At 40.2% G+C, this 10,497-nt stretch overlaps 1 long non-coding RNA gene across 4 annotated transcripts in view; it reads left to right on the forward strand.

The window, feature by feature from the left end:
• LOC116085976 overlaps positions 1 to 5,694 on the forward strand; it is an 80,666-nt gene extending 74,972 nt beyond the window's left edge. For all 4 annotated transcript variants that reach the window (XR_004116769.1, XR_004116767.1, XR_004116768.1 and 1 more), the window contains 3 exons: positions 2,949 to 3,025; positions 3,210 to 3,367; positions 4,301 to 5,694. This is a non-coding gene — a long non-coding RNA (uncharacterized LOC116085976). The remainder of the gene's footprint in view (positions 1 to 2,948; positions 3,026 to 3,209; positions 3,368 to 4,300) is intronic.
• Positions 5,695 to 10,497: the final 4,803 nt, after the last annotated feature.

Below are 10,497 nucleotides of genomic sequence, written 5' to 3' on the forward strand. Positions count from 1 at the left end.
CTCAGAAATCCACCTGCCTCTGCCTCCCAAGTGCTGGGATTAAAGACGTGCACCACCACTGCCCGGCCCCATGGTTTTATGTCTTGTGAGTTTGTTATAAATTCAGAACCTCACTGACCTAGGATCTAGGTGATGGCCAGGAGTTCAGGAATTAGTTTTTTAAATTAAATATAAATTATCTATTGTTTGTATGCTGTGTGTGTGTGTGTGTGTGTGTGTGTGCGCGCGCGCGCACCACACATGCTATGGAGTACATGTGGAGATCAGAGGACTTCTCTGTCTAACCACTGAACCATCTTGCTGACCCATCTTCAAGAGTTTCAACAAGCTTTCCTAGCAAGCCAGTGAATGCTGAAATTCCAGTTCTGCTAGGGACTGGCCTCAAGTCTCCTGATTCCTAGGCAAACACTCTCCTGCTATCGTCCATCCACATACATTCTGGGTGTCATTAGATAAGTAGCATGCGGTTCTGCTTCCCAGTTCTGTTGAGTCTTTCCTCACTTTCTTGGTGAAGCTGGACACATAATTTCGGTGACGTTCAAGTTGTCAGCTATCTTCTTTTTTAACATTTTTTTAAAAAAATATTTAATTATTTTATTTATATGAGTGCGGTGCAGACCAGAAGAAAGAATCAGATCCCATTACAGATGGTTGTGGGCTACCATGTGGTTGCTGAGAAATGAACTCAGGACCTCTGGAAGAGTAGTCAGTGCTCTTAACCAGTGAGTCATCTCTCTAGCACCCCTCTTTTTACTTTTGATTGTGAAAATATCTAAGATCCCTTTGCCTACTTCTAGTCAGTAATTTGTCCTATGTCATTTTTATTGAATATTTGCAATTTTAAACCTTCCATTGCTAACTGATTCACTTTTAATTATTTATATATGAGTTAGCTAACTGACTTAATTAATATTCTGAATTAAGTGTTTGTATTTGTGATGTTAGTTAGCTTTCCCAGAACAGTCTAATGAAAAGAATGCCTTTTATCTTTTGAAGCATCTTTATATTTTTGTAAAAGAAAAATTGCCTTTAAGATGTTTCATTGGCTTTGTCTCATGGTACTCAGTGGTATCTCTTCATACCAGTTCACTCATATCAGTTCACTATGGCTTTGGAATAAAGTTCGTGAGTCCTTTGTCTTAGTTAGGGTTTCACTGATGTGAAGCGATACCATGACCATGGCAACTCATATAAGGGAAAATATTTAATTGGAGCAGGTTTACAATTTCTGAGGTTCAGTCCATTATCATCATGATGGGAGGCATGGTAGATAAGGTGCTGGAGGAGCTGAGATTTTCATATCTTGGTCTGAAGGCAGCAGAAGGGGACTCTATGACACAGTAGGTACAGCTTGTGCATAGGAGACCTCAAAGCCTGTACTAACAGTGACATACTTTTTCCAACAAGGCCACACCTCTTCAAAGGCTACCTATCCTAATAGTGCCATGCTCTCTGGGTCAAGGATTCCAAGACATGAGTCTGTGGGGTTTATACTTATTCAAAGCACGGCTTCCTCCAACGTGGATCTATTTCAGTATTGATTTACTCTCTGTTCTAGTAGCAGAATTTGATGTCATCCTAGGAGAAATGTTAGGTCTAGGATAAGGCCATGTTTGGACGAGATATACACAATGTTTCTATAAAGATGTTGAATGTATTAGATATATAAGGGTTTCTGTGTGCAAAAAAGAACTTAAAAAATTACACACGATAAAAATTTCTGAGTTTAAAAAGGTCTGTGTGTGCTGGGCAGTAGTGACGAATGCCTTTAATCCCAGCACTTGGGAGGCAGAGGCAGGCGGATTTCTGAGTTCGAGGCCAGCCTAGTCTACAGAGTGAGTTCCAGGACAGCCAGGGCTACACAGAGAGAGACCCTGTCTTGAAAAACCAAAAAAAGAAAGAAAAACAAAAAGGTCTGTGTGTGTGCCTGCATATACTACATGGATACTGGTGCAGTGGAGGCCAAATGAGGGAGTCAGAGCCACTAGAATTACAAGTGGTTTCAGCTGCCTGATGTGTGTTCTGGGAACAGATCCTGGGACCTCTGCAAGAGCAGTGTGTGTATTTGACTTCTAGAAGTGATGAGCTTATACTGCTAAGTATTCTCTCCAGCCTCAAATTTCTGATATTTTTTAGCTTGTGTTTATGACATATATTGTATTTCTGTTTTTCCCTATATATGATCTAAGACCACTGTGAGGATTTGGTGGTCAGCCTGGACTGGCACTTCATTGCTCTTTTTCCCCAAACCCTCATGGGTGCCACTAGTGACCCGACCATTCTCAGAACACAGTGGAAAGTGTATATGGTAAAACTTGGCCACGTTTATGAAATCTTCTTGTTTTTCCACCTGGGTGCTGTCTGGTGGCTTCCATGCTCAGCTTAGCATCACTTCTTGTGATTGTATATTAATTATCTTAATATATCAGTAGTAACATTTTAGAGCATTACATCAGGTGTGTGGTTTAATTAAGACAATGTTTTAAGGTTTTAACAGACCATTTTTTTTTTCAGATTACGTGAGAGAAATGAGAAAGTTTTTTTTTTCTAACAAAACAATATTCGTAGCTTTAGCAGTCTATGGAGAAATTTGTTCATTTTGTCTTCCTCTGAATAACAATTGCTTCTTTACTTTCTGCTCGTGCCTGAAATTCTAAAATAAACTCTGCTGTGACAGTCTCAACTTATTAATCATTTTGCTCCCTTTGTCCTCAATCACTGCTTTGCCCATCACTTGCCAGTTGCGTTGTATGTGCTTCACTAACTGTTTTATATTGTCAAGCAGCCTTTACATTCCTGCCATTATCACACAGTATGGATACTAGGATGCTGGGTGGCCTTCTGTTTTACCGAAGAAAATGTGCTATTTCCCATAATGTCTTCTTTGTGTGTCAAAGGACACTAGCGTTTGGAAGCAAAGTTCATAATGAAATATGTTTTTTTTTCAGGTGCAACATTTTCAACAGTTTCCATCATATTTGTACAGTATCTTCTTATTGTTGTTAAAGCTACATCTTAAATGCTCGTAAGTAATCCAGTCACTAATGAGTTCTTATCATTATCACTGCTGGTGTTCACATTTTTTGTGTGTGTGAAAATACCTTCTTTTACATCTAAAATATTTAAACCTTGTAGTCACGATGAGTTCACTTAACAAAGAGTTGAACTGATAATTTGTAATAATATATATTCTTGCATTTGACTTCTAGTCGTGATAAGCTTTACACTGTGGAAAAAAATACACAATGATGAATAGAAATTTGATACCCATCTTCATCAGTGTTCTATTTTTTGTGAAGAGGCACCATGACCAAGGCAACTCGTATAAACGAAAAAAATTAATTTGGGCTGGCTTGTATTTTCACAGGTGAGTTCATTATCATCATGGCAGGGAGCATGGCAGCATGCTGGCTGACATTGTGCTGGAGAAGGAGCTGAGAGCTACATCCTGATTTACAGACAGTGGCAGCAGGCAAGAGGGGCGGAAGGGAGTCATAGGCAGCAGCAGGAAAGAGAGAGAAAGAGAGAGAGAGAGAGAGAGAGAAAGAGAGAGAGAGAGAGAGAGAGAGACACTAGGTGTAGCATGGACTTTTGACACATCAAAGCCTTTCCCCAGGTGACACAATTCCAACATCAAGGCCACACCTCCTACATCAAGGCCACACCTCCTACATCAAGGCCACACCTCCTACATCAAGGCCACACCTCCTACATCAAGGCCACATCTCCTACAACTAGACCACACTTTCTAATCTTTCTAATCCTCAAATAGTTCCATTTCCTGGTTGACTAAGCATTCAAATATCCGAGCACTGGGCCCATTTTTATTCCAAACCACCACAATATCTAAGAATTGACACCAGGCACCTTAACAGCCATACTGCCTTTATTCAAGTAAACTTGTGCCTCAGCAAACGTTTTAGTTAATGAATGTTTGACTCCTTGATGGATCTGCCTTCGCAACCACATTCAGTCTAAGAAGAGTATGTTAGTACGGCAGTATCTGATTACAATAGTAAATATTCCTTATTACAAATAATCACATAGAGTAAAGTAAGTAAGAGTTCTGCTGTTTAGCTTCCTTATAGTTGTTATGAATACCTAACTACTAAAATATTGAAAATATGTGGAGATTGATGCATAAGTGAAATGTTCCAGATACTTTCAATTCATGTCTTTTTGCTTTGGATATGATAAGAATTCCGTTCCCCACCCCCTACTTTGTGTAGCATAGTAGAGACTGTCTATTGTTTGTCTCTCCAAGTTGCCTAAATAATCAATTTTTCTTTAAAAATTCCAGAGACACCGACAAATCTAGTAAGGAAGATAAAGGATGCAAAAATTTAAACATCTCCAAGATGTACTTCCTCTCACAGAGTCAACATGACAACGCTGTAAATGTGTGATGTTTTGAGATCTCTAGATGAAAGACCCTGTGGAAATAAGGCATCATTACCACTGATTTTACTGTACCTGCCGAACAGCATTTGTGAAATTACGGAAAAGCCCCGTAGCACGGCCTCTTCATCAGGGCACTCTTTACAACATGGGCAAAAATTTCTAGTCTATTAACAGGCTTCAATAACATATATAAATTTACGATCCAAATACTGAAAAGAATTGAATAATGTTTTATCAGGTGGAAAAGATGAAATTTGACAAATTAATAGCTTTTCAAAAATTTGTTGACATAGAATAAAACCAAAATAATATCTCATCTTAAATATTGTCAGTTTTGTTGTCTGCCTTCCCAAGGGAAAGAGAGTCCTCAACTCACTGGTTTTTTTTTTTTCTTTTTCTTTTTGGGCCTAGAATTAGGAATGAATTTGTATATCCTGCAGTTTAGTTGGTGATTTTCTTTTCTTTCTGAGAGCTTTGTTCCCTGGGATGAGAGGCACTCTATTCCTTTTCTTACCATTTGGTGTGTGTTTTTTACTAACCACACACACATGGGATTGACTCATACCAAAGGAGCCTCAGCTAAAGGAGCCAGGACATAAGCGTGCTCACGGTGACCCCTGACCCACAAAAGACTGTTCGTCATGTCTTGTGACGTGATTACCCAGCGAGGCAATGAAACTTCTTTGTTCGGGTCATGCACACATTTTGCTGCGCTATTAAAAAATACTTAAAAATGGAGATAAACATATTAAACATCCATTTTATTTTAGTGTAGTTAAGAAATAAATTTGAACTACTTTGAAATATAAAATGCATGTTTTATATGAAGCAACATGTGTTTGCTGCTCAAAACTAGGCAACAGGAGAAGATAGTGCATTGTTGTGTTCTGCATTTAGCATACTTAAGCTAAAAGTCTAGACTGTCTCAAATGCTTATTTTTAAAATATAGACATTATTTAATGCTTTTGGAAAAATTACAATCTTTTATTTTCATTATCCTCATTTTGCATATTATTTTACTACTTTTTGACATAAGAGATAAGAAAAAATGCAAATATACAAACACACTAAATTCCAGCAGCAATTTCTGTCACAAGGTATAGGGACTGTTGACATACCCTTCTAGGAGCTTCTCAGTTTTTCAATCAGCTTCAAAAATAAACAAGCTCTTAAATTAGCTCATTTGTTATGGAAAACTCACTGACCCCTCTTCAAGTGTATGTTAGTCCGTCGTCTGCTCCAGAGGCTACTAAAGATGTCTTTGTTATGTTGTCAGAAATAAAAGTGTAATACTGTCAATAATGGTGGAACAAGAAAGGATTTTTATTGCTAACTGATATCCTGGGGTAGAAAAGAAGTGAAGGACAGGAAGTCCTCCACTGAAAGTACAGAATGGTCATCCATCTTTGTTATTTATTTTATTTTGAATTTTTTGATTCAGGGTCTCGCCATTTAACTCAGGCTGGTTTTGAACTGGCAATCCTCCTGCCTCACCCTCCTGGCATTACAGGCATATGCCACCATGAGTTGTTGTTTATCTTTTCCTTTTAGTGGAGAACAGAGTAGGGGGTGAGTCCTGATGCAGGAAATGGGCTAAGGGTATGCTGCGAAGCCAAAGAAATTCCACTTTGATTAATTTTCTCTTCTCTGCCATAGAGAAGTTGCTTCAGTGACAGAAAGAGCAGATGGATGCAGGACATGATGTTTTACCTCAGTTCAGTTCCTATGAGGTAGTCTTTCCAGGAACAAGCAAAGAATCGCTACAACCCAAACTGACAGTTGTCCCCCACGGTATGTGTAGTAATTGTGCAGAAGGGCAGGACAGGCAAACACTTGTCATGTATATCCAGCTACAGTGGCAAAAACATCGGCAGGATAGACAATAGGAAGCAGTGAGCCATGCCCCCAAAGCAGAATAGTCCTTGTGGTTAAACGAAAACCACACATACACCAGGTCAACAGACTTTAAGCGGACGAGTTCCATAGCCAGCAGGCTCTGAACTCAGAAGAACATGGATAATGGATTGCTTGCTCAGTCTTACTGTTCGTTGTGCTGTGGACTTAATCATAAATTTGTCGAGTGGTGTCATCAATAGTGTGAAGTACTGGGACTCTCTAAGTGTTATGCTAATAATAAAGTCGTGTACATATTGTAGATGGTCACTATTTTCAGACCCCATATTTTCAACTCACTCCTTTGCTAAAAATTTATTTGTGATTCCCATGTCAATGTTGGGATTGGTTTCATAGTCTCTCATCGACAGGCACAGAAAAGTGAAGAATCTGTCAGCTCACAGGCACAGACCCCATTGAAGCTAAACAAGGTGATTTCCCACCTTTTCCGTTTTAGTACTCATATTGTAAACAAGATCCCTTCTGTGGTCTTGTTAGCTCCCGGCTTTTGGTATTTTGGGGCTGGTTCTTTTTCTGTGCATAATTGTCTCTTTGTAAAGCTGAGAAGTACTGATGGGTGTTCATAAGCACAGGAAGGCCCTGTAGAGGAAATGTGCGTCTTGAACCAGCTGTGTTCAGGTACTAGTAGTGGTGCAGCTGACTAGGAATCCAGTGTTAATTAACAGCACATGTTGAATAAGGTGTCTTTAAAGAGAAACACAGACTAAGTCAAGGGTAGGTGTGAGTGGTTGATGAAAATGGTATGAATGGGGATGGGGGTAGGGGGTGGGCTGGGGATGGGGGTGGGACTCCCAAGAACCGGATCCAGAATTTCCCCGAGGAGCAAAGGTTCAGTGTTTGTTAATTCAGTGTTTGTGGTGGGACACGATGGAACAAAACCACTTTGAAAAACGACTACCAACTGTATGCTACGTTGTATATGTAAAGTGTATCAGAAATGAAGACCTCTTTGACAGCTTCCTTCCAGTCCTTGGAGCTCACTTCATCGCCCCCTCTTCCTTGTACTCTGGCCTATTGGATTTTCTATGCATCACACACTGGGTCCTGTTGTAGCTCCCCACCCTCAAAGGTTCCCTTTCATCTTGTAAACAGTATGCCTGTGCCTCCTGCACTGTAGTTTCTGTCCAGTTTGAGGGTTACAGTCTCATATCATGTCTGTGTTGGGTCTCCTCCACACCCCCTGCACCGTCTGGTAAATTCTCCTGCGTCTTACTTTGACTTTGTGTTGAGTCAGTTGCCTAGGCTGAGCACCAATCCTCAGCGTTTCATTTCAAGCATATTTCTGGTTAAGGTCCAATACCAGGGCAGTTCTCCTGGGGGGAGGTGAAGGTTTGCAACACTGGGGAGTATACACCCCTGCAGCTTGCCATTCTGGCACTAATCTAGGCGCTGGTGTGAAGGGACTGCACGAGGGGCTATACCCCCTAATCATCTCAATTAAGTTGATCAAGACTGTGATTACCCTCTAGGAAGAGCAGATACTTAAACTATCTCCTCTTCATTTTCACCTCACCTGCTATGTTTTCAGACTTACTCAGTTGGAAATCTTTTTAAAAAGGCTTAAATCCTCCTTGAGTGACTAGCAAAATAGCTACTGGGTCTTTAATTCTTTTTCCTGTCTGATCTTCTTCTACAGACATCAGACTACTGTGCCAGCACTAGAGTTGCCTATCACAAATAAAATAAAATAAAATAACATTTGAAACTTCATACCCACACCCATCCTTCCCTATCATTTTTAATTCCTCTGTAATAGTCTACCCTTTGAGATAGCACAGGATAGGCATTCAAAGCCTGGCACTGCCTCTTCTCGCTCTACAAAAAGGAAAATTACCTGATCATATCAAATCTCAGTTACCACTTCTGTTAAATGGGTATCCTAATGATTCCCTGTAGAACTGTTGTAGAGACTAATGTAGCTAATGTGTGCTAAGCACTTAAAACAACATTTAGTATACTAAAATGCATCAATAAATGTAACTCGTATAATAGTAGTTATTTAAAGAGACTGTATTTCTCTCTCCCATAGTTCCTGCACTGTGGGGAGTCCACAGGAAGCTGGTGATGGGTCTTTCTCTTTAGGATTTTATAATGTGCTTGGGAAAGGAGGACGGGTGCAGGGTTACTTTTTGAGCCAAAAATAAAACCAGGAAGTGTGACTGACAAGCTGGTGTTAATAGGAACAGTGGCGACAAGGAGGGACCACCCCCTGGGAGAGGGAACACTGGAGCTGCCCGCCTTTTACTTTCACCTCTTTTTTCACTCCCCCCAAACGGATTCTTGGCCTGGATAGAGCCAGGGATAATGATTGAGTCAAAGCATCACCAGGTCATGTGCCTGCCTCCCATATTCTAGGGCCTCTCAGAGGTAAGTGGCCAGGAGCATCAGTCCTTCAGCACACTGGGGCCAGTTTCTCTTTTCTAGAGTAAGGAGGCTGAGGCATGTGCCCACCAACTCTCACATACCTGCCTGTCCCTGTGTGGTTCAGGAAGTCCCTGACCAGCCAGAGAAAGCCTAGAGAAAGAGGACTTCAGCATGCAGAAAACTCTCCCAATTCTTTCCTCTCACTGAAAGTAATTTTGAGCCATTTATTTTCCTGGTTCAATGAACAATTTCACAGTTGATCCAATAGCAGAAGACAAAACGTAAGACCGATTCTTCAACCACTTCATTTATTGAATATTTATACTGTGCCTGAGGAATATGTAGTGCTGGCTAGCAAGTCCCAAATGCTGTGCTATGAATTAGCCTCCTTTCTCTCCAAATCCATTTCTCCATCCATAATTTGAGGTGAGTTGACTATTTGAAGTTGTTACTAAACTGAGACAACTGGGCTGTGTCTTCATTGCCCTCATTGCATTACTTCCAAACCTGACTCATACCTTTTTCCTATGTGCTTCTCTTCTGAATTGTTCATTCTGCACACGACTACATCCATCTTTTAGATTGGGCCTCTTCTCTGACCATACCCTAAGACTTTCCACACATCAAGTGCCTAAGTAGACAGTCTAGTGCACTGTCAAAAGTTATTCTTAAAGACAATTTCTTCTCAGTTCTGCCATTTGTGTCCCCCAAAAGAAATGTGGAAATCCTAACTCCTAGTACTTCTGAATGTCATCTTACTTGGAAATTTGGATATTTGCAGAGATGGCCATTAGTTCATATGGGTTATGGTAGACCCTACTTCAATTATCAAGTATTCTATTCAAAAAACCCAAAAAACCCACAAAAACAAACAAACAAACAAACCAAAAAACATGTCAGGGATGCTTAAGAGATAACACACAATGTAAAGTACATGTGGCACATGTTCAAGGCCTGAGTTCATTCACCAGAATCCATGTTAGAAATAAAATAAATGGGTGGAGTTAAATACACTTGCCATCCCAGCACTAAGGAGGCTGAGATGGACAGATTCCTGGGGCTGGCCTAGTCTATCTCACAAGTTCTGTACCAGTGAGAGATCTTCCCCAAAGGAACAAATAAACAAAAAACAAATTTAAAAAAGAAAGAGAAAAATATGTTAAATGTACTTGAGTAACTACAACCAAATTTGTCTTCTGGCCTCCACATGTACAGACTCATGCAAGTAAATGTACCTATGCACATATATGTACATATATATACATGAACACACACATGTGCATAGACATACCACCACAACAACAACAAAAGAAGAAAAGAGAATTTAGAGAAAGGCACATGAGAAAAAAGAATATGAAAGTTAGGGGCAGAGAGTTATATGGTCAGAAACCAAGACTACCAAGTAGCTGGAATTTCCAGGAAAGCCATTTCCCTGAAGCCCGCAGAAGGAGTGTTGTCTTCACAGCACCTCGACTTGGGCCCCCAGAATTGTGTACTTTGTTCCAATGTCTAAGGGAGCTTAGACAGAGGACCATCCCTGAATGGTATAATCTGCTTGACACTTGCCATCCCATGCCAAGTTAACTATACTATCAATCAAGGTCAACTGTTTTCTCTTTTCTTTTTCATCCTAAGGATTCCACATCACCAGTATACTCATGAGCTGAGAGTTGCTAATAGAGTAGTGGTAAACGATGGTGGTTGTGACCTAAAAAAAAAAAAAAAAAGTCCTTAGCAGCACACTGCTCCTCTCTAGTTGCTTGGCAACTGTGGTATTCTCTGAGTCCTCTTATATACCAGAGATGGCAAGAAGATGA

Source organism: Mastomys coucha, unplaced genomic scaffold (assembly GCF_008632895.1).
Source record: "Mastomys coucha isolate ucsf_1 unplaced genomic scaffold, UCSF_Mcou_1 pScaffold12, whole genome shotgun sequence".
In the NCBI taxonomy this organism is placed as follows: Eukaryota; Metazoa; Chordata; class Mammalia; order Rodentia; family Muridae; genus Mastomys; species Mastomys coucha.